General features: G+C 46.4%; 1 protein-coding gene across 1 annotated transcript in view; it reads left to right on the top strand.

Annotated features, from left to right (window-relative positions):
- The first annotated feature begins 9,266 nt into the window (after positions 1-9,266).
- Positions 9,267-22,025, top strand: part of CHST15 (carbohydrate sulfotransferase 15) — a 104,417-nt gene continuing 91,658 nt past the window's right edge. The window contains exon 1 of the mRNA XM_040361346.1: positions 9,267-9,414. The gene's annotated coding sequence lies outside the window, so the exon portion shown is untranslated. The remainder of the gene's footprint in view (positions 9,415-22,025) is intronic.

The raw sequence follows: 22,025 nt of genomic DNA, 5'->3' as shown, positions 1-22,025 counted from the left end.
CCGGGACAGACCCGCAGAATGCGGGACTGTCCCGGGCAATCCGGGACACGTGGTCACCCTAGTAAGTAATCAGCTGTGGAGAAGGGAGTTAATGTAGTGCAACCTAGGGGGTGGGGGGAGGATAGATTTTTTTTTGTTGTGCGCAGCAGGTGAAGACAGAAACCAGCCTGGAAACCGAGGATGCAGGTCAGAGGATGAAGGTGCAAGAAGGTGCAACAGGTGCGCACAGATGCAAGCAGCAGGCAGAAGAAGGATCAGCAACAGAGGATCAAGCAGACAGATGAGCAGAACAAGGTCAAGGAATCCAAAAGTCAGGACTGGAGATAGCGGCAAGGTCAGGGAGCCGGGTCAGGGTAACAACAGGTGCAGGTTCAGGATCAGGTCACAGGATAAGCTGAAGATCAAACAGCAAAGATCTGGACAATGGAACCCCCTTTTAAAGTTTAAAGGCTACTGCGCGCCAAAGCAGCATCACTCTTAGACCCGTAACCCATATATCAGGTTCTGTTGTTCAGTTTATACAGAAAAATATGGGAAGAGAATGTGGGGGGGGGGGGGCGATACAGATTTTGGGCAACCGATTCGCAGGTCAGTATATACTTCCTTTTTTTTTAACAGAAAGGAGTATATACTTCCTTAGATTTGAGTCTATCACCCTTAGGTTAGTTCCATATGCATGACCACTAAGACAGGGTCAATCAGCTGCAATCAGGCAGAAGACCAACGTACAGTCCAATAGGGTCTAGACCAGGGATATGCAATTAGCAGACCTCCAGCTGTTGCAGAATTACAAGTCCCATCATGCATAGCAAGACTCTGACAGCCACAACCATGACACCCAGAGGCAGAGGCATGATGGGACTTGTAGTTTTGCAGCAGCTGGAGGTCCGCTAATTGCATATCCCTGGTCTAGACCCTTGATTTGGCTAACTGTGTCATGGACGCATGCCTCTTAGACCCGTAACAGGGCTGGGGCACATCCCCGCTAGCAGGCTTCCAACAGTACACAGACATGCGCGTGCGCCGTTCACGGAGATCGTGCATGCCCGCCACCGTGGGAAGCCCCCAAGACGGCAGAAAGGTGGCCCTCCGCAGGACCCTAATAAAGGGTCCCACAAGAGGAGCAAAGAGCCCCAAGATGAGTGGAAAGGGGCCCGCATGGTTTCTTGCACCAGAGCCTCGAAGGTTCTAGTTGCGCCTCTGCCCTGGAGTTTTGGGGTGAACAAATTAACTTTTGAAATTGACTGCTAACCCATCTGTTCACATCCCACTATTGCCTAAGAGATCTACCTCTGAAGGAAATGTCATCCCACCAGGGGCGTCGGGAGGGTGTGGCTAGGGGGACTGGAGCCCAGAGTGTCAGGAAGGCTGCATCCAATTGACAGCCCAGAGCGCCGCCACCAAACAGGGACCGCTATTATTAGGAACGGCGCCGAGTGATGCTGCAAGTCCCGCCTTCTGGAGCCTGCAGCTCCTATGATGAACGTCCCACAGGTCCAATGCCGGGACCGCAGGCTCCAGAAGGCGGCAATTACAAGCCTCTTCCACACCATGCACTGTAAAGATCCCGGCTCGGGCGGGCGGCTCTCCTCTCCTCCCCTCCTTTCTGGCTGGCTGGCTGCCGTGACACATGATGGGTGTATGTCAGGTAGGTGAAGTCATTGTGTATGTCAGGTAGGTCCATGTTACATGTATGTCAGGTAGGTGAAGTCATTGTGTATGTCAGGTAGGTCCATGTTACATGTATGTCAGGTAGGTGAAGTCATTGTGTATGTCAGCTAGGTCCATGTATGTCAGGTAGGTGAAGTCAGTGTATGTCAGGTAGGTCAGTGTATGTCAGGTAGGTCCATGTATGTCAGGAAGGTGAGGTCAGTGTATGTCAGGTAGGTCCATATATGTCAGGTAGGTGAGGTCAAGTAGGTCTATGTATGTCAGGTAGGTGAAGTCAGTGTATGTCAGGTAGGTCCATGTATGTCAGGTAGGTGAGGTCAGTGTATGTCAGGTAGGTGAGGTCAGTGTATGTCAGGTAGGTGAGGTCAGGTAGGTCCATGTATGTCAGGTAGGTGAGGTCAGTGTATGTCAGGTAGGTCCATGTATGTCAGGTAGGTGAGGTCAGTGTATGTCAGCTAGGTGAAGTCAGTGTATGTCAGGTAGGTCCATGTATGTCAGGTAGGTGAGGTCAGTGTATGTCAGGTAGATCCATGTATGTCAGGTAGGTGAAGTCAGTGTATGTCAGGTAGGTCCATGTATGTCAGGTAGGTGAGGTCAGTGTATGTCAGGTAGGTCCATGTATGTCAGGTAGGTGAGGTCAGGTAGGTCCATGTATGTCGGGTAGGTGAGGTCAGTGTATGTCAGGTAGGTCCATGTATGTCAGGTAGGTGAAGTCAGGGTATGTCAGGTAGGTCCATGTATGTCAGGTAGGTAAAGTCAGGGTATGTCAGGTAGGTCCATGTATGTCAGGAAGGTGAGGTCAGTGTATGTCAGGAAGGTGAGGTCAGTGTATGTCAGGTAGGTGAGGTCAGTGTATGTCAGGTAGGTCCATGTATGTCAGGAAGGTGAGGTCAGTGTATGTCAGGAAGGTGAGGTCAGTGTATGTCAGGTAGGTGAGGTCAGTGTATGTCAGGAAGGTGAGGTCAGTGTATGTCAGGTAGGTGAGGTCAGTGTATGTCAGGTAGGTCCATGTATGTCAGGAAGGTGAGGTCAGTGTATGTCAGGTAGGTGAGGTCAGTGTATGTCAGGTTGGTGAGGTCAGTGTATGTCAGGTAGGTGAGGTCAGGTAGGTCAGTGTGTCAGGTAGGTGAGGTGAGTGTGTGTAGGTCAGTGTATGTCAGGTAGGTGAGGTCAGGTAGGTCAGTGTGTCAGGTAGGTGAGTTTAGTGGTCATTGATAGGCACTGGTAAGCCAGGCAGCAAGTGAGCTTACCCACCGCCACACAACCCCACCCCCAGCCAAAAAAACGTGCCACGACCACCCCGGGCCCCCCCCCCCCCCGGGGGCCCCTGGTCTTTTTGCCACCTAGCAACGCCCCTGCATGCCACCCTGTCTCTGCGGGTACCACCACCATGCTTTCAGAGGTCAGGGGGGTGCTGCACAAGACACTGGAAAGAATAGTGAAGATCCGAGCATTTCAGCATGATTGTTATCATTTTGCGATGTAGAAATGGTGCATGTCAGCATGGAACATGAATAAAAATGACACCACACTAAATACTCCACACCGCAGATTAAAATCAGTTATATGGAGCATGAAATGAGGTCAAACGCTCTGTATCTGTACTTCACATGTAAACTTTCCAAATGGCAACTGAAGAGAAAATCCTGACTAATCAGAGCGCACCGCCCAATACTGGAGCCAAGGAAACAGAAGCGTCCATGAAATGAAGCAACACGTTTATATTCTTCTCATTCCTGAAAGATATGATGACAGGTAGATTCAAATAGAGAAATGCAAGAGAAAACCCCACTTCTAAATAATGTGACCCCCTCCCCCAGCCCCCCAAGGAACTTACACCAATGTCAGCTAACATTATGGGGGTAATCCACAAAGATCCGGCGTAACTTAATTTTTCCCATTTAAGTTACACTGCCTTCAAATTTCTACCTAAGTGCCCGATCCACAAAGCACTTACCTAGAAATTTTGGGCGGTGTAACTTAAATTCCGCCGGCGCAAGGCGTTCCTCTTTTCATGGGGGCGATTCCCATTTAAATTAGGCGCGTTCCCGCGCCGGCTGTACTGCGCATGCTCGTGACGTCATTTTCTCGACGTGCATAGCGCGAAATTACGTTACGCCGAGCTTTGTGGATTGCGACGGGTCAATAAAGTTGCGTCGGGAAAAAAAAAAATACGGCACGAAAAAATAAATTCAAAACAAAAAATAAATTGCGTCGCTGGACAGAAGGGTCTGCTTTTACATGGTGTAAACAGTTTACCCTTTGTAAAAGCAGCCCTAATTTTGCGTTTGCAAACTAAAACTTGCGGAGAAAAAACGAAGCTGAAAAGCTTCGTGGATCTCCGTAAGTGCTAATTTGCATACCCGAGGCGGCATTTCGACACAAAATGCCCCCAGCGGCGGATGTGGTACTGCATCCTAAGATCCGGCAGTTAAGTCCCTTACACATGCCGGATCTTCTGCCTAACTATGGAAAACTGATTCTGTGGATCAGTTCCATGGTTAGGAACAGGGATACGACGGCGTTACAGCAATTACGCCGGCGTATCCCTTTTGAGGATCTGGCCCTATCTTCCTTGCATTCAAAAGCAAATGTCCATGATCCTTTTTTTATTTCCACTAACAATCTCATTTTCAGGACATGTACCCCAGTCTTCTACGTGTAAGGCAGTACCAGGGGCGGACTGACCATTTGGGCACTCGGGCACTGCCCGAGGGCCCCATGCCACTAGGGGGCCCCATCAGGGTTGCCAATCTCAGTAAAACCAGGGACATGTCCCTTACCGACATCCTTTTGGTCTAAAAAAATATTATAGCTGCCTCGCCTCTCCAGTACCTTTTCAGTGTGTGTATGTATACTGTGTGTATGTATACTGTGTTGCTCCATAATCTATTTCCTGGGGGCCCCATTATATCCTCTTGCCTGGGGGCCCCATAATCTCCTATTGCCCGGGGGGCCCCATAATCTCCTATTGCCCGGGGGGCCCCATAATCTATTGCCCGGGGGGCCCCATAATCTCATATTGCCCGGAGGGGCCCCATAATCTCCTATTGCCAGGGGGCCCCATAATCTCTTATTGCACGGGGGGCCCCATAATCTCATATTGCCCAGGGGGCCCCATAATCTAATATTGCCCAGGGGGCACCATAATCTCATATTGCCCAGGGGGCCCCATAATCTAATATTGCCCAGGGGGCCCCATAATCTAATATTGCCCAGGGGGCACCATAATCTCCTATTGCCCAGGGGGGCCCCATAATCTCCTATTACCCGGGGGCCCCATAATCTCCTATTGCCCGGAGGGGCCCCATAATCTCCTATTGCCCAGGGGGCCCCATAATCTCCTATTGCCCAGGGGGCACCATAATCTCCTATTGCCTGGGGGCACCATAATCTCCTATTGCCTGGGGGCACCATAATCTCCTATTGCGTGGGGGGCCCCATAATCTCCTATTGCCCGGAGGGGCCCCATAATCTCCTATTGCCCAGGGGGCCCCATAATCTCCTATTGCCCAGGGGGCACCATAATCTCCTATTGCCTGGGGGCACCATAATCTCCTATTGCGCGGAGGGGCCCCATAATCTCCTATTGCCCAGGGGGCCCCATAATCTCCAATTACCCGGAGGCCCCATAATCTCTTATTTCCCGGGGGGCCCCATAATCTCCTATTGCCCAGGGGGCCCCATAATCTTCTATTGCCTGGGGGCACCATAATCTCCTATTGCGCGGGGGGGCCCCATAATCTCCTATTGCGCGGGGGGCCCCATGAGTTGTCAGTCCGCCCCTGGGCAGTACTAATAACAAAAAAAAGTTTCACAGACAACACTCAGAGCTAGATTCAGCATTGAATTACGCTGGTGTATCTATAGATACGCCGCGTAAATTCAAAGCTGCGCCGGCGTATTTTCTTTCTGTATTCAGAAAGCAAGATACGCCGACATTAGCCTAAGATCCGACTGGCGTAAGTCTCCTACACCGTCGTATGTTAGGGTGCATATTTACGCTGGGCGCTAGGTGGCGCTTCCGTCGTTTTCAGCGTAGAATATGCAAATGACCTAGATACGCCGATTCACAAATTTACGTACGCCCGGCGCTATTTTTTTACATCGTTTACGTTAGGCTTTTTCGGCGTAAGGTTGCTCCTGCTATTATGAGGCGTACGCAATGTTAAGTATGGACGTCGTTCCCGCGTCGAAATTTTAAAATTTTACGTTGTTTGCGTAAGTCGTTCGTGAATAGGGCTGGACGTCATTTACGTAATTTACGTTCACGTCGAAACCAATGACGTCCTTGCGGCGTACTTTGGAGCAATGCACACTGGGAAATTCCACGGACGGCGCATGCGCCATTCGTGAAAAACGTCAATCACGTCGGGTCACAGAACATTTACATAAAACACGCCCCCCTGTTCCAAATTTGAATTAGGCGGGCTTACGCCGGCCGATTTACGCTACGCCACCGCAACTTACGGAGCAAGTGCTTTGAGAATACAGCACTTGCCCGTCAGGCGCAACGTAAATCGGATACATTACGCCGCCGCAAAGATACGCGATTCTACGAGAATCTGGCCCAGTTATTTTTATTTTTGTTGCAAATGCGCGAACATGGCTACAAACACCCAACCTCAAACAAGGCAAAAATAAAGTAACAAAGTTCCAAGAAAGGTTCCGACAAGAACAAGCAATAAAGTTTCCCGAGGAAACAATAAAAAGTCGAATCTGTAATACTAATGCCTTTCATGTACCTAGTGATGCCGTTGTGCTGATTTTGCATAACGGGATTTTCTGGCAGAGCCTTCCAGCTGCTGGTCAGCAGGTTCTGGCTGCGTAGGGAGCTCGTGTCTCCTTCTCACACAAGACACGTAGAGGGACGCACACAGAAAGAATGCACAAGCAACGATGCAGTCCTCCCCGAGCAACATGGATGGAAAAGTGGCTGAACGAAAGAGCGCGTTGTCTCTACAACCAGAGTGCATGTTTAACCACTTAAGGTCTGGAAGGATTCATCCCCTCAATGACTGAGCTATTTTTTTGCGATACGACACTGCGTCGCTTTAACTGACAATTGCGCGGTCGTGCAGCGCTGAACCCCAAACAAAATTGACGTCTGTGACATTGCAGCGGACAGATCGGACACTTTTTTTGGGACCAATGACATTTATACAGCGATCAGTGTTATAAAAATGCACAGGTGTAGATTCACGTACCTGCGCTTCTTGTTACGGCAGCGCAGCGTATCGTATTTACGCTACGCCGCCGTAACTTACAGGAGCAAGTGCAGTATTCACAAAGCACTTGCTCCGTAAGTTGCGGCGGCATAGCGTAAATGGGGCCGGCGTAAGCGCGCGTAATTCAAATGGGGAAGGGGGGCGTGTTTTATGCCAATATGTGATGACCTGACGTGATTTACGAATGGCGCATGCGCCGTCCGTGTACATATCCCAGTGTGCATTGCTTCCAAGTACGGCGCAACAACGTATTGGTTTCGACGTGAACGGAAATTACGTCCAGCCCTATTCGCGAACGACTTATGAAAACGACGCAAACAATTCAAATTTCGAAGCGGGAACGACGTCCATACTTAACATTGACTGCGCCACCTAATAGCAGGAGCAACGTTACGACGAAAATGACTTACGCAAACGACGTAAAAAAACTACCGCCGGGCACACGTACGTTTGTGAATCGGCGTTACTAGTTAATTTGCATACTCTACGCTGAAAACGACGGGAGCGCCACCTAGCGGCCAGCGTGAGAATGCACCTTAAGATACGACGGCGTAAGAGACTTATGCCAGTCGTATCTTAGGCTAATGTCGGCGTATCTAGCTTTCTGAATACAGAAAGAAGATACACCGACGCAGATTTGAATTTACGCGGCGTATCTATGGATACGCCGGCGTAAATTCTCTCTGAATCTACCCCACAGATTACTGTGTAAATGTCACTGGCAGGGAAGGGGTTAAATGTGTTCCCTTGGGGGTGTTTCTAACTGTGGGAGCAGTATACTGACCTGGAGGAGGAGGAGAGAGATCGCTGTTCCTAATCACTAGGAACAGATGATCACTCTCTATCAGGGGCGGACTGACCATTGGGTCTCTCGGGCACTGCCCGAGGGCCCCATGCCACTAGGGGGCCCCATCAGGGTTGCCAGCCTCAGTAAAACCAGGGACAGTATGTAAAAATCTTACGCATGCTCGGAATCGTTGAACTTCATTGATCTCGGCTCGTCGTACGTGACCCCGTTCTTGACGTTTCGGAATTTACAACAACATTTGTGTGACCGCGTGTATGCAACACAAGTTTGAACCAACATTCCGTCGGAAAAAAAAAAACGTGATTTTCTTGTCGGAAATTCCGATCGTGTGTCAGCATAAGAATATGTGGGCCAGATTCTCAAAAGAGATACGACGGAGTATCTCCTGATACGCCGTCGTATCTATGCGCCTGATTCTTAGAATCAGTTACGCATAGATTTCCCTTAGATCCGACAGGCGTAAGTCTCTTACGCCGTTGGATCGTAACTGCATTTTTACGCTGGCCGCTAGGGGCGTGTATGCTGATTTACGCGTCTAAATATGTAAATCAGCTAGATACGCAAATTCACGAACGTATGCCCGGCCGACGCAGTACATTTACGCCATTTACGTTAGGCTTTTCCCGGCGTATAGTTACCCCTGCTATATGGTGGCGCAAGTCTCTTACGCCGTCGGATCGTAACTGCATTTTAACGCTGACCGCTAGGGGCGTGTATGCTGATTTACACGTCGAAATATGTAAATCAGCTAGATACGCGAATTCACGAACGTACGCCCGGCCGACGCAGTACATTTACGCCGTTTACGTTAGGCTTTTCCCGGCGTATAGTTACCCCTGCTATATGGTGGCGTAAGTGCGGCGTACCAATGTTAAGTATGGCCGTCGTTCCCGCGACGAAATCTGAAAATTTTGCGTAACTCGTCCGTGAATGGGGCTGGACGTAATTTACGTCCACGTCAAAACCAATACCTCCTTGCGGCGTATTAGGAGCAATGCACACTGGGAGATTTCGGCGGACGGCGCATGCGCCGTTCGTGAAAAACGTCAATCACGTCGGGTCACATAAAATGAACATAAAACACGCCCCCCTGTCCCACGTTTGAATTAGGCGGGCTTACGCCGGCCGATTTACGCTACGCCGCCGCAACTTACGGAGCAAGTGCTTTGAGAATACTGCACTTGCCCGTCTAAGTTGCGGAGGCGTAACGTAAATCGGATACGTTACGCCCGCACAAAGTTACGCGCGGCTACGAGATCCTGGCCCATACATGTCTCTTGTAAATTGCTTATAAGGGAATTCAGCTTTTACATTTATTATTATTGTTTCCCTCCAATGTTTATTGATTTATTTCTTTTTAGCAACACTGAGGATGTTGATGGAAAAATATTTACTTTTTTCTGCACATTGTTTTCCATTTCAGGACTAAACTGCTTCTGAATTCCTAGAGTAGCATCACTGGTCCTCATTGAGGCGCTTCTACTCCGTACTATACGGTAATTGTAGTTCGGAGGGGCGGGTTTGGCTGACGTAGAGGGGCGTGGCCTGCGAGTCTCTTTTGCTTGCAGCCCAGGCATCTCTCCTGTAGACAGGCAGATAGAAGAGGATCCTCCTAGAGATGCTGCCAGGCTGGGCACTCCACAGTCATATGCCAGTCCCAGGCTGCCCAGGGACATAGACTGGGGAAGGCATGGAGTCCATGTACAGGTAACTTGTGTGTCTCTGCATGACACTCATCATTCACAACTTCTATTCTTTATTGCAGTGCCAATGGGCATGGTGATCACCCACATGCAGGGGGCAAGATTGCCAGAGGGGGTTCTAGATTGCTGATGGGTTTTATGTTATTGTAATATAAATAGTTACATGTTTATACACTGAGATCATACAATAGTTACATGATGATACACTGAGATCATACAATAGTTACATGATGATACACTGGGGTCATACAATAGTTACATGATGATACACTGAGATCATACACTAGTTACATGATGATACACTGAGATCATACAATAGTTACATGATGATACACTGAGATCATACAATAGTTACATGATGATACATTGGGATCATACAATAGTTACACGATGATACACTGCGATCATACACTAGTTACACGATGATACACTGAGATCATACAATAGTTACATGATGATACATTGAGATCATACAATAGTTACATGATGATACATTGAGATCATACAATAGTTACATGATGATACACTGGGATCATACAACAGTTACATGATGATACACTGGGATCATACAATAGTTACATGATGATACACTGGGATCATACAATAGTTACATGATGATACACTGAGATCATACAATAGTTACATGATGATACACTGATCATACAATAGTTACATGATGATACACTGATCATACAATAGTTACATGATGATACATTGTGATCATACAAGAGTTACATGATGATACACTGATCATACAATAGTTACATGATGATACACTGATCATACAATAGTTACATGATGATACACTGGGATCATACAATAGTTACATGATGATACATTGGGATCATACAATAGTTACATGATGATACATTGAGATCATACAATAGTTACATGATGATACATTGAGATCATACAATAGTTACATGATGATACACTGGGATCATACAATAGTTACATGATGATACACTGAGATCATACACTAGTTACATGATGATACACTGAGATCATACAATAGTTACATGATGATACATTGGGATCATACAATAGTTACATGATGATACATTGAGATCATACAATAGTTACATGATGATACATTGCGATCATACACTAGTTACATGATGATACACTGAGATCATACAATAGTTACATGATGATACATTGGGATCATACAATAGTTACATGATGATACATTGAGATCATACAATAGTTACATGATGATACATTGAGATCATACAATAGTTACATGATGATACACTGGGATCATACAATAGTTACATGATGATACACTGGGATCATACAATAGTTACATGATGATACACTGAGATCATACAATAGTTACATGATGATACACTGATCATACAATAGTTACATGATGATACATTGTGATCATACAAGAGTTACATGATGATACACTGATCATACAATAGTTACATGATGATACACTGATCATACAATAGTTACATGATGATACACTGGGATCATACAATAGTTACATGATGATACATTGGGATCATACAATAGTTACATGATGATACACTGATCATACAATAGTTACATGATGATACACTGGGATCATACAATAGTTACATGATGATACACTGAGATCATACAATAGTTACATGATGATACACTGGGGTCATACAATAGTTACATGATGATACACTGAGATCATACAATAGTTACATGATGATACACTGAGATCATACAATAGTTACATGATGATACACTGAGATCATACAATAGTTACATGATGATACACTGGGGTCATACAATAGTTACATGATGATACACTGAGATCATACAATAGTTACATGATGATACACTGAGATCATACAATAGTTACATGATGATACACTGGGGTCATACAATAGTTACATGATGATACACTGAGATCATACAATAGTTACATGATGATACACTGAGATCATACAATAGTTACATGATGATACACTGGGGTCATACAATAGTTACATGATGATACATTGGGAGCATACAATAGTTACATGATGATACACTGAGATCATACAATAGTTACATGATGATACACTGGGGTCATACAATAGTTACATGATGATACACTGAGATCATACAATAGTTACATGATGATACACTGAGATCATACAATAGTTACATGATGATACACTGAGGTCATACAATAGTTACATGATGATACACTGAGATCATACAATAGTTACATGATGATACACTGAGATCATACAATAGTTACATGATGATACACAGGGGTCATACAATAGTTACATGATGATACACTGGGGTCATACAATAGTTACATGATGATACACACTGATCATACAATAGTTACATGATGATACACTGAGATCATACAATAGTTACATGATGATACACTGAGATCATACAATAGTTACATGATGATACACTGGGGTCATACAATAGTTACATGATGATACACACTGATCATACAATAGTTACATGATGATACACTGAGATCATACAATAGTTACATGATGATACACTGAGATCATACAATAGTTACATGATGATACATTGGGATCATACAATAGTTACATGATGATACACTGAGATCATACAATAGTTACATGATGATACACTGGGATCATACAATAGTTACATGATGATACACTGAGATCATACAATAGTTACACGATGATACATTGAGATCATACAATAGTTACATGATGATACATTGAGATCATACAATAGTTACATGATGATACACTGAGATCATACAATAGTTACATGATGATACACTGATCATACAATAGTTACATGATGATACACTGAGATCATACAATAGTTACATGATGATACATTGGGATCATACAATAGTTACACGATGATACATTGAGATCATACAATAGTTACATGATGATACGCTGAGATCATACAATAGTTACATGATGATACACTGGGATCATACAATAGTTACATGATGATACATTCGGATCATACAATAGTTACATGATGATACACTGAGATCATACAATAGTTACATGATGATACACTGAGATCATACAATAGTTACATGATGATACATTGGGATCATACAATAGTTACATGATGATACATTGGGATCATACAATAGTTACATGATGATACACTGAGATCATACAATAGTTACATGATGATACACTGGGATCATACAATAGTTACATGATGATACACTGGGATCATACAATAGTTACATGATGATACACTGGGATCATACAATAGTTACATGATGATACACTGGGATCTCTCCTTTGGATGACACGCATGGTACATTGGTTGCTGCCTCTCACTGCACTGTGTTGAAGTCTCAGTATCGGAGAAGTTGTTCCTGGAAATGTATGTTGTGGGTTTATTATGGTTGTGATTGATGAGAGCGTCGTCTCCGTACATTTCCTGCACGTGAGAATCAGTTTTTTCTGCCTGTTACCAAATGTAAAATGTGACGCCCTCTGCAAGTTCAGATGTAACATGTGTGACGTGTGATGTGTGACGTGTGACGTGTGACGTGTGACGTGTGATGTGTGACGTGTGACGTGTGATGTGTGACGTGTGACGTGTGACATGTGATGTGTGACGTGTGATGTGTGATGTGTGACGTGTGACGTGTGATGTATCTGGATTTATAGGGAATTGTGAATTGCCTGGAAAGTGTCCCTGGAAATGATTTGAACATTTTGGTAAAATTGCCGTCTGTTGTGTCTGTTCTCTGCTATGAGCTCTAGTAGAACTCCTCTGGGGTGAGAGACTTCCCATGCCGAAGGGAGATTTCACCTCTGCATTAAGAATGCTGGGACTTGTAGTCCAATAAAGGGCATCAAGGGTCTTTTTGCTTGATACTATCTGGTTGTCCATCACTCTGTGATGTCATAGTTCCTAGATCTGCCCACATGCTAAAAGCCCTCGGATGGTTTTTCTGACAAAATTCCGCTCAAGCTTGGCTTGCATACGCACGGTCCCACAACTTTCCACCGTCGAGAACGCGGTGACGTACAACGCTACGACGAGCCGAAATGAAGTTCAATGCTTCCGAGCATGCGTCGGAATGGCCACAGACGATCGGAAATTTCCAATCGGAATTTTTTTCTGTCTGAAAAATTGAGAACCAGCTCTCGATCTTTTGTTGGCGGAAATTCCGACAGAAAAAGTCAGATGGAGCCTACACACAGTCGTAATTTCCATTCAAAAGCTCACTTTTGCTGTCGAAAAATCAGATCGTGTGTACGGGGGAAAAGGTCCCTATTTCACATGCAAACACACACTTACTAGGGATCTGCAGTCTGCTCACATAATTTGTAATGAAAACATCTTTGCCATTCTGAAGCTTCCCTCTAGCCACTTTGCATATTATTTTATATATACTGTGATTCTGTACTTGCCAAATATGCTGCAGAAATCTCCCTCCACTGAGTCTGGCTGAAGCCATTTTAACTGTGGGCAGCTGAAGCCGCTGTCTGTTCACTTCCTGGATTTACACAGACACACAGAGGCACACCTCCAGCTCTGCAGTGCTCATTGTCCCTCTTATGATCTGTCTGTCTGTCTCTGTCTGTCTCTGTCTGTCTCTGTCTGTCTCTGTCTGTCTCTGTCTGTCTCTGTCTGTCTCTGTCTGTCTCTGTCTGTCTGTCTCTGTCTTTCTGTCTCTGTCTGTCTGTCTCTGTCTGTCTGTCTCTGTCTGTCTCTGTCTGTCTCTGTCTGTCTGTCTGTCTCTGTCTGTGTCTTTCTGTCTCTGTCTGTCTGTCTCTGTCTGTCTGTCTCTGTCTGTCTCTGTCTGTCTCTGTCTGTCTGTCTCTGTCTGTGTCTGTCTGTCTCTGTCTGTCTGTCTGTGTCTGTCTGTCTGTCTCTCTGTCTGTGTCTGTCTGTGTCTGTCTCTGTCTCTCTGTCTGTCTCTGTCTGTCTTTGTCTCTCTCTCTGTCTCTCCCCATAGGCCTAGCCTTATGACAAGAAACAGGAAGTGGGCTGTATAAGGGATTTACTGGCAGAAGTAAAGTTAAAACGACAACAACAAGGGCAGAAGATTTAATAGATGAAGAAATGACTGAAGTTTTGCTTTAACCACTTAAGGACCGCCTCCTGCACATTTACGTCGGCAGAATGGCATGGCTGGGCACAATCACGTACCTGTACGTCCTCTTTAAGTGCCCAGCCGTGGGTCGCGGGCGCGCACCCGCGACCCGGTCCGAAGCTCCGTGACTGTGGCACCCGCGGACCCGATCCCTGCTGGAGTCCCGCGATCGGTCCCCGGAGCTGAAGAACGAGGAGAGCTGTGTGTAAACACAGCTTCCCCGTTCTTCACTGTGGCGCTGTCATTGATCGTGTGTTCCCTGATATAGGGAAACACGATCGATGATGTCACACGTCCAGCCCCGCCCCCCTACAGTTAGAAACAAGTATGAGGTCACACTTAACCCCTTCAGCACCCCCTAGTGGTTAACTCCCAAACTGCAATTGTCATTTTCACAGTAATCAGTGCATTTTTTTTAGCATTTTTTGCTGTGAAAATGACAATTGTCCCAAAAATGTGTCAAAATTGTCCGATGTGTCCGCCATAATGTCGCGGTCGCGGATAACTATCCCCTATTTTGTAAACACTATAAATTTTGCGCAAAATTAATCGATAAACGCTTATAACATTTTTTTTATATATATTTTTGGGGGATAATTATTATAGCAAAAAGGAAAAAATATTGCATTTTTTTTTAAAATTGTCGCTCTATTTTTGTTTATAGCGCAAAAAATCAAAACCGCAGAGGTGATCAAATACCACCAAAGGAAAGCTCTGTTTGTGGGAAAAAAAGGACGCCAATTTTGTTTGGGAGCCACGTCGCACGACCGCACAATTTTCAGTTAAATCGACACAGTGCCGAATCGCAAAAACCGGCCAGGTCCTTAACCTGCATTTTGGTCCGGGTCTTAAGTGGTTAAGCTCACCACACCCATTGCAATCGGATTGTACAATCCCTATTAAGGTGGCCATAAATGTATCAATGTGCGATTGATTTAGTTACACGCACTTTATTATCAATTACTAATATCGAATAATGCAATACCTGCGATCGTTCATAAACAATCTTATAAAGATGATTGATCTGTATTACAATCAGTTGTTTGACACACACACATTAATAGCTGGATTCATGTACAGTTACGATGGCGTATCAGTAGATACGCCATCGTAACTCCGAATCCGCGCCGTCGTACATTTAAGCGTATGCTCAAACTGAGATACGCTTAAATGTTGCTAAGATACGACCGGCGTAAGTCTCCTAAACCGTCGTATCTTAGCTGCAAATTTACGCTGGCCGCTAGGGGCGTGAACGCTGATTTACACCTAGAATATGTAAATCAGCAAGCTACGCCTATTCACGAACGTACGCACGCCCGTCGCAGTAAAGATACGCCGTTTACGTAAGGCGTTTTCAGGCGTAAAGATAAACCACCAAAAAGATGGCGCAGCCAATGTTAAGTATGGACATCGACACAGCGTCGTATTTTTTACGTTTTAAGTCGTTTGTGTAAGTCGATTCAGAATAGGGCTGGGCGTAGGTTACGTTCACGTCGAAAGCATTGACTATTTGCGACGTGATTTGGAGCATGCGCACTGGGATACGTCCACGGACGGCGCATGCGCCGTTCGTTCGAAGAGTCATTTACGTGAGGTCACGAATAATTTCCATAAAACACACCCACCTCTTCCACATTTGAAATAAGCGGGCTTACGCCGGCCGATTTACGCTACGCCGCCGCAACTTACGGAGCAAGTGCTTTGTGAATACTGCACTTGCCTCTCTAAATTGCGGCGGCGTAACGTAAATAACATACGTTACGCCCGCACAAAGTTAAGCCGCCGCCGTACGTAGTGATTTGATTGATCAGAAACAATCAATAATATTACAAATTCTTGTTTAATGCTATTCATTTATGGTGGTCATATACACTTTAATAAATGATCAATTTCTTTTTTGATCGATCTCTCCCACGGAGAATAATGGATTTCAAGTCATGAACCCATTCGATCGATATGGCACACACGGGAAATGTGGATTTTAATCACTAGTCAGAAGATGCAATCATTATTTATCAACGGCATCTCTGGTTTTACCACGCAGTAATCTGATTGGTCAAAATACTATTCAATTCATGAACTAAGCATCTCAGTGCTGCCGATCTATGCAACACGATTGAGTATATTCCACCCTGGCTGATTGTCCCAGTTTGTCCCAATGGAATGTAAATTGATCGGAAGGGAAGTTTTATGCCTAAGGCCTCGTACACTCGACCGAACATGTCTGCTGAAACTGGTCCGCGGACCGTTTTCATCGGACATGTCTGCTGGGAGCTTTTGGTCTGATGTGTGTACACACCATCAGACCAAAATCCCCGCGGACAGAGAACGCGGTGACGTAGAAGACACCGACGTTCTCAAACACGGAAGTGCAATGCTTCCACGCATGCGTCGAATCAATTCGACGCATGCGCGGGATTTCGGGACGCTGGTTACACGTCATAACCAGCGGACATGTCCGGTTAGGTGTACTAACCATCGGACATGTCCGACGGACATGTTTCCAGCGGACAAGTTTCTTAGCATGCTAAGAAACTTTTGTCCGCTGGAAACCTGTCCGCTAGGCCGTACACACGGTCGGATATGTCCGCGGACCAGTTTCAGCGGACATGTTCGACCGTGTGTACGCCGCCTCATGCGACCGTTATTCATGTCATGGAAAAGAAAGATTTTTTTTCGACACAATTCCTCTCAAGCCGGCCTTGCCTACTAGAGCTGCACGATTCTGGCCAAAATGAGAATCACGATTTTTTTGCTTAGAATAAAGATCGCGATTCTCACGGCGTAAAATCTTTTACATTTACACAAAAAAAAAAAAAAAAAATGGGCTAACTTTACTGGCTATTTTTTTTTTAAATTCATTAAAGTAATTTTTTCCAAAAAAATTGCATTTAAAAAGACTGCTGCGCAAATACAGTGCAACATAAAATATTGCAACAACCGCCATTTTATTCTCTAGGGTCTCTACTAAAAAAATATATAATGTTTGGGGGTTCTAAGTAATTTTCTAGCAAAAAAAAATAATGATTTTAACTTGAAAAGAGCGGTCAGAAAAATGTTTGGGGCCAGATCCACAGACAGAGGGCCAGATTCACAAAGAGATACGACGGTGTATCTACAGACACACCATCGTATCTCTGACTTACACTGGTCCTATCTATGCGTCTGATTCATAGAATCAGTTACGCATAGATAGGGCTAGATCCGACAGTGTTACACTGTGTTACACTGTCGGATCTTATTTTCAATTTGAAAATGGCGCCGGGGGCGTTCCCGCTGATTTACGTTGAATAATATGTAAATCAGCGAGATACGCAAATTCACGAACGTACGCGGACCCGACGCAGTGTTCTTACGTAGTTTCCGTAGCGGCTTTCCCGGCGTATACTTACCCCTTCTTTTATCAGGCGCAGCCAATGTTAAGTATAGCCGGCGTTCCCGCGTCGAATTTGAATTTTTTAACGTCGTTTGCGTAAGTCGTTCTGGAATACGGATGGACGTCTTTTACGTAAGCGTCGAAACCACTGACGTCCTAGCGACGTCAGTGGGGGCAGTGCACGCCGGGAAATTTCGCGGACGGCGCATGCGCATTTAAATCGGAGCGGGAACTCGCCTGATTTAAATAGTACACTCCCCCTAGCCGCGGAATTTGAATTACGCCGGGGGTTTTACGATCCGCCGCCGCAAGTTTGGAGGTAAGTGGTTTGTGAATAACCCACTTGCCTCGCAAACTTGCAGGAGCGGATCTTAAATCAGGTAGATCGAGCGGATCTATAGATCCGCTGATCTACGTGAATCTGGCCCACAGTACTTTCAAATTACCCGCGTCGTAACTTTGGTTTGAATCCTCAAACCAAGATACGACGGCATCTGGGTTAGATCCGACAGGTATACGTCCTCGTACTCCTTCGGATCGCAGATGCAATACTTCGGCGTCCGCTGGGTGGCGTTCACGTCGTTTTCCGCGTCGGGTATGCAAATTAGCTATTTCTGACGATCCACAAACATACGCGCGGCCGTCGCATTCTCTTACGTCGTCTGTAGTCGGATTTTTCCGGCGTATAGTTAAAGCTGCTATTTTGTAGCGTGTAGTTAGACTTGCCATGTTAAGTATGGCCGTCGTTCCCGCGTCGAAATTTGAATTTTTTTTTTTTGCGTAAGTCGTCCGTGAATCGGGATGGACGTAATTCACGTCTAAGTTAAAAAAAATGACGTCGTTGCGACGTCATTTAGCGCAATGCACGGCGGGAAATTTAGAAACGGAGCATGCGCAGTTTATTTGGCGCGGGGACGCGCTTCATTTAAATGAAACACGCCCCCTAATCGCCGATATGAATTCCGCCGCCAGAAATACACTACGCCGCCGTAACTTACGGCGCAAAATCTTTGAGGATTCGAAAGAACGCCAGGTAAGGTACGGCGGCGTAGCATATCTCTGATACGCTGCGCCCATCTATTTCTATGTGGATCTGGCCCTTGGTGTTTAAGTGGTTAAACGTTCCCTAATTTACATACAGAAGTTTATTCCTTTGAAGTGATACAATGTTTAGACTTAACTTTCCACCAATAAAGAATGTTTTTAAAACTTGGCGGATTGCCCAGACTGACTTTTGGCTGAGAGCAGAGAGAAAATTCTTTTCATGTCAAAGATCGGGAAACCCTGTGTCAAGAATCGCAACGGGAAAAAGATCGCGATAACGATTCTTGACGATTAATCGTGCCGCTCTATTGCCTACACACGATCGGGAAAAAAAATCGCAATAAGCGTATATTGATTGGTGTGCGCAAAAGTTATAGCAGCTACAAAATAGGGGATAGATTTATAGCATTTTTATTATTATTATTTTTTTACTAGTAATTTTTATCGTGACTGCGATATTGCGGCGGACACATCGGACACTTGTGACACATTTTTGGGACCATTCACATTTATACAGCGATCCCTGCTATAAAAATTCATTGATTACTGTAAAAATATGACTGGCAGGGAAGGGGTTAACTCTAGGAGGCGATCAAGGGGTTAATGTGTTCCCTGGGAGTGATTCTTACTGTGGGGGGAGGGGACTGACTGGGGGAGGTGACCGATAGTGTGTCCCTATGTACAAGGAACACACCATTGGTCTCCTTTCCCTGACAGGACGTGGATATCTGTGTTTACACACACGCCGATACTGCTGTTCCCGGGCGCCGCCGAAATAGACCGAGCCGAGTGTACTGCGCACTCGGCTAGGCTTGGCCACGCTCGGCTCCGCCCACAGCCACGCGAGAGTAGCCGAGACAAGCCGAGCGCCGCAGCCTAGAGCCGAGCCGAGCGTACTGCACACTCGGCTAGGCTCGGCTTCGCCCGCAGCCACGCAAGAGGAGCCGAGACAAGCCGAGAGGAGCCGAACACACACAGGAAATCCGGCTCCTCTCGGCGCCAAATGCAAAAACAAACACCGCTTCAACCCCGGGCAGACGGACACCTCCAAAGCCGCAGACGGACACCCACAAGGCTGGACGAACCCCACGCAAGGAAGCCGCAGACGGACACCCACAAGGCTGGACGGACCCCGCGCAAGGAAGCCGCAGACGGACACCCACAAGGCTGGACGAACCCCACGCAAGGAAGCCACAGACGGACACCCACAAGGCTGGACGAACCCCACGCAAGGAAGCCGCAGACGGACACCCACAAGGCTGGACGGACCCCGCGCAAGGCCGCAGACGGACACCCACAAGGCTGGACGGACCCCACGCAAGGAAGCCGCAGACGGACACCCACAAGGCTGGACGAACCCCACGCAAGGAAGCCGCAGACGGACACCCACAAGGCTGGACGAACCCCACGCAAGGAAGCCGCAGACGGACACCCACAAGGCTGGACGGACCCCGCGCAAGGCCGCAGACGGACACCCACAAGGCTGGACGGACCCCACGCAAGGAAGCCGCAGACGGACACCCACAAGGCTGGACGGACCCCGCTCAAGGCCGCAGACGGACGCCAGACAAGGCTGCCGATGGATGCAGGGCAAATTTTTTTTTTTTCTTAAACTACCTTTCTAGGTTTGGGGTGCGCGTTATACGCCGGTGCGCCGTATACCCCGATAAATACGGTATAAAGAATTTGGTCTTATATAGATGTTATTTGGTTGAACCTCCGCTTTAAGAAACCAGCGCTCAAATTTTTGCTGTCAGAAATTCCGACAGGAAATGTCCGATGGAGCCTACACACGGTCGGAATTTTCCGACCAAAAGCTCACATCGAACATTTGTTGTCGGAATTTGCGATCGCGTGTACGCGGCATAACGATGCTGAAGGTCTCTGCTGGGTACTGAGGGCCAAGCATAGTCCTTCACCAAATCTGTGCATGCGTGGATTGAGCGCAATCAAGGCATGGAAGGTATCTCCAATTGTGGGTGAGGGAGGGGGGCTGGGGCCAGATGCACACAATGGGCTAGATTCAGGTAGCTACGCTATAATTTACGGCGGCGCAGCGTAGTATATTTACACTATGCCTCCGCAACTTACAGGAGCAAGTGCAGTATTCACAAAACACTTGCTCCGTAAGTCGCGGCGGCGTATCGTAAATGGGGCCGGCGTAAGCGCGCGTAATTCAAATGGGGAAGGGGGGCGTGTTTTATGGTAATATGTGATGACCTGACGTGATTGACGTGATTTACGAACGGCGCATGCGCCGTCCGTGTACATATCCCAGTGTGCATTGCTTCCAAGTACGGCGTAACGACGTATTGGTTTCGACGTGAACGTAAATTACGTCCAGCCCTATTCGCGTACGACTTACGCAAACGACGTAAATAATTCAAATTTCGAAGCGGGAACGACGTCCATACTTAACATTGGCTGCGCCTCCTAAATAGCAGGAGCAGCCTTACGCCGAAAAAGCCTTAACGCAAACGACGTAAAAAACGAACGCGCGCGCGCACGTATGTTTGTGAATCGGCGTATCTAGGAAATTACCATATTCTACGCCGACAACAACGGAATCGCCCCTAGCGGCCAAAGTTATATTGCACACAATTCTACGCCGCCGCAATCAAGTTACGCCGGTGGAGGAAGCCTATTCTTTCAGCGTAACTGCCTTTGTGAATCGGCGTAACGCTACGCGGGCGCGGAATTCAGAGTACGGCGGCGTATCTGGATATACGCCGCCGCAAAAGGTACCTGAATCTACCCCAATTTGTTTTTGGGAGGGGGGGGGGGGGGTCCGCTTTAAGTCCAATTATTAAGGGGGCTCCTAGGTGAGAGGGATAAACGTCTCCATTTATTATCACTCTTCTGACACGCAGCTGGTCCTCTGATTTATCAATATACAGCGCGGGTCTTGTGCCGGAGTAATAGAGAAATAATGGAGATCGGCACACAAGGGCTGCTAATACAATTCGATCTGTTCTGCCTCTGATACGAGGAAACGGCGACACGGGAGTGTAATATCCATCTTCTCCAGATGGCACTGCAAGAGAATACCAATAAGACGGCACAGCGCGGGTTAACCCTTACAGTGCCCGGAGAGGGTGGATTGTTGTTATATGGTATTGCCTAGGACAGGCATACATTGGAG

Source organism: Rana temporaria, chromosome 8 (assembly GCF_905171775.1).
Source record: "Rana temporaria chromosome 8, aRanTem1.1, whole genome shotgun sequence".
Classification (NCBI taxonomy): Eukaryota; Metazoa; Chordata; class Amphibia; order Anura; family Ranidae; genus Rana; species Rana temporaria.
This window is presented reverse-complemented; position numbering and strand designations above follow the sequence as displayed.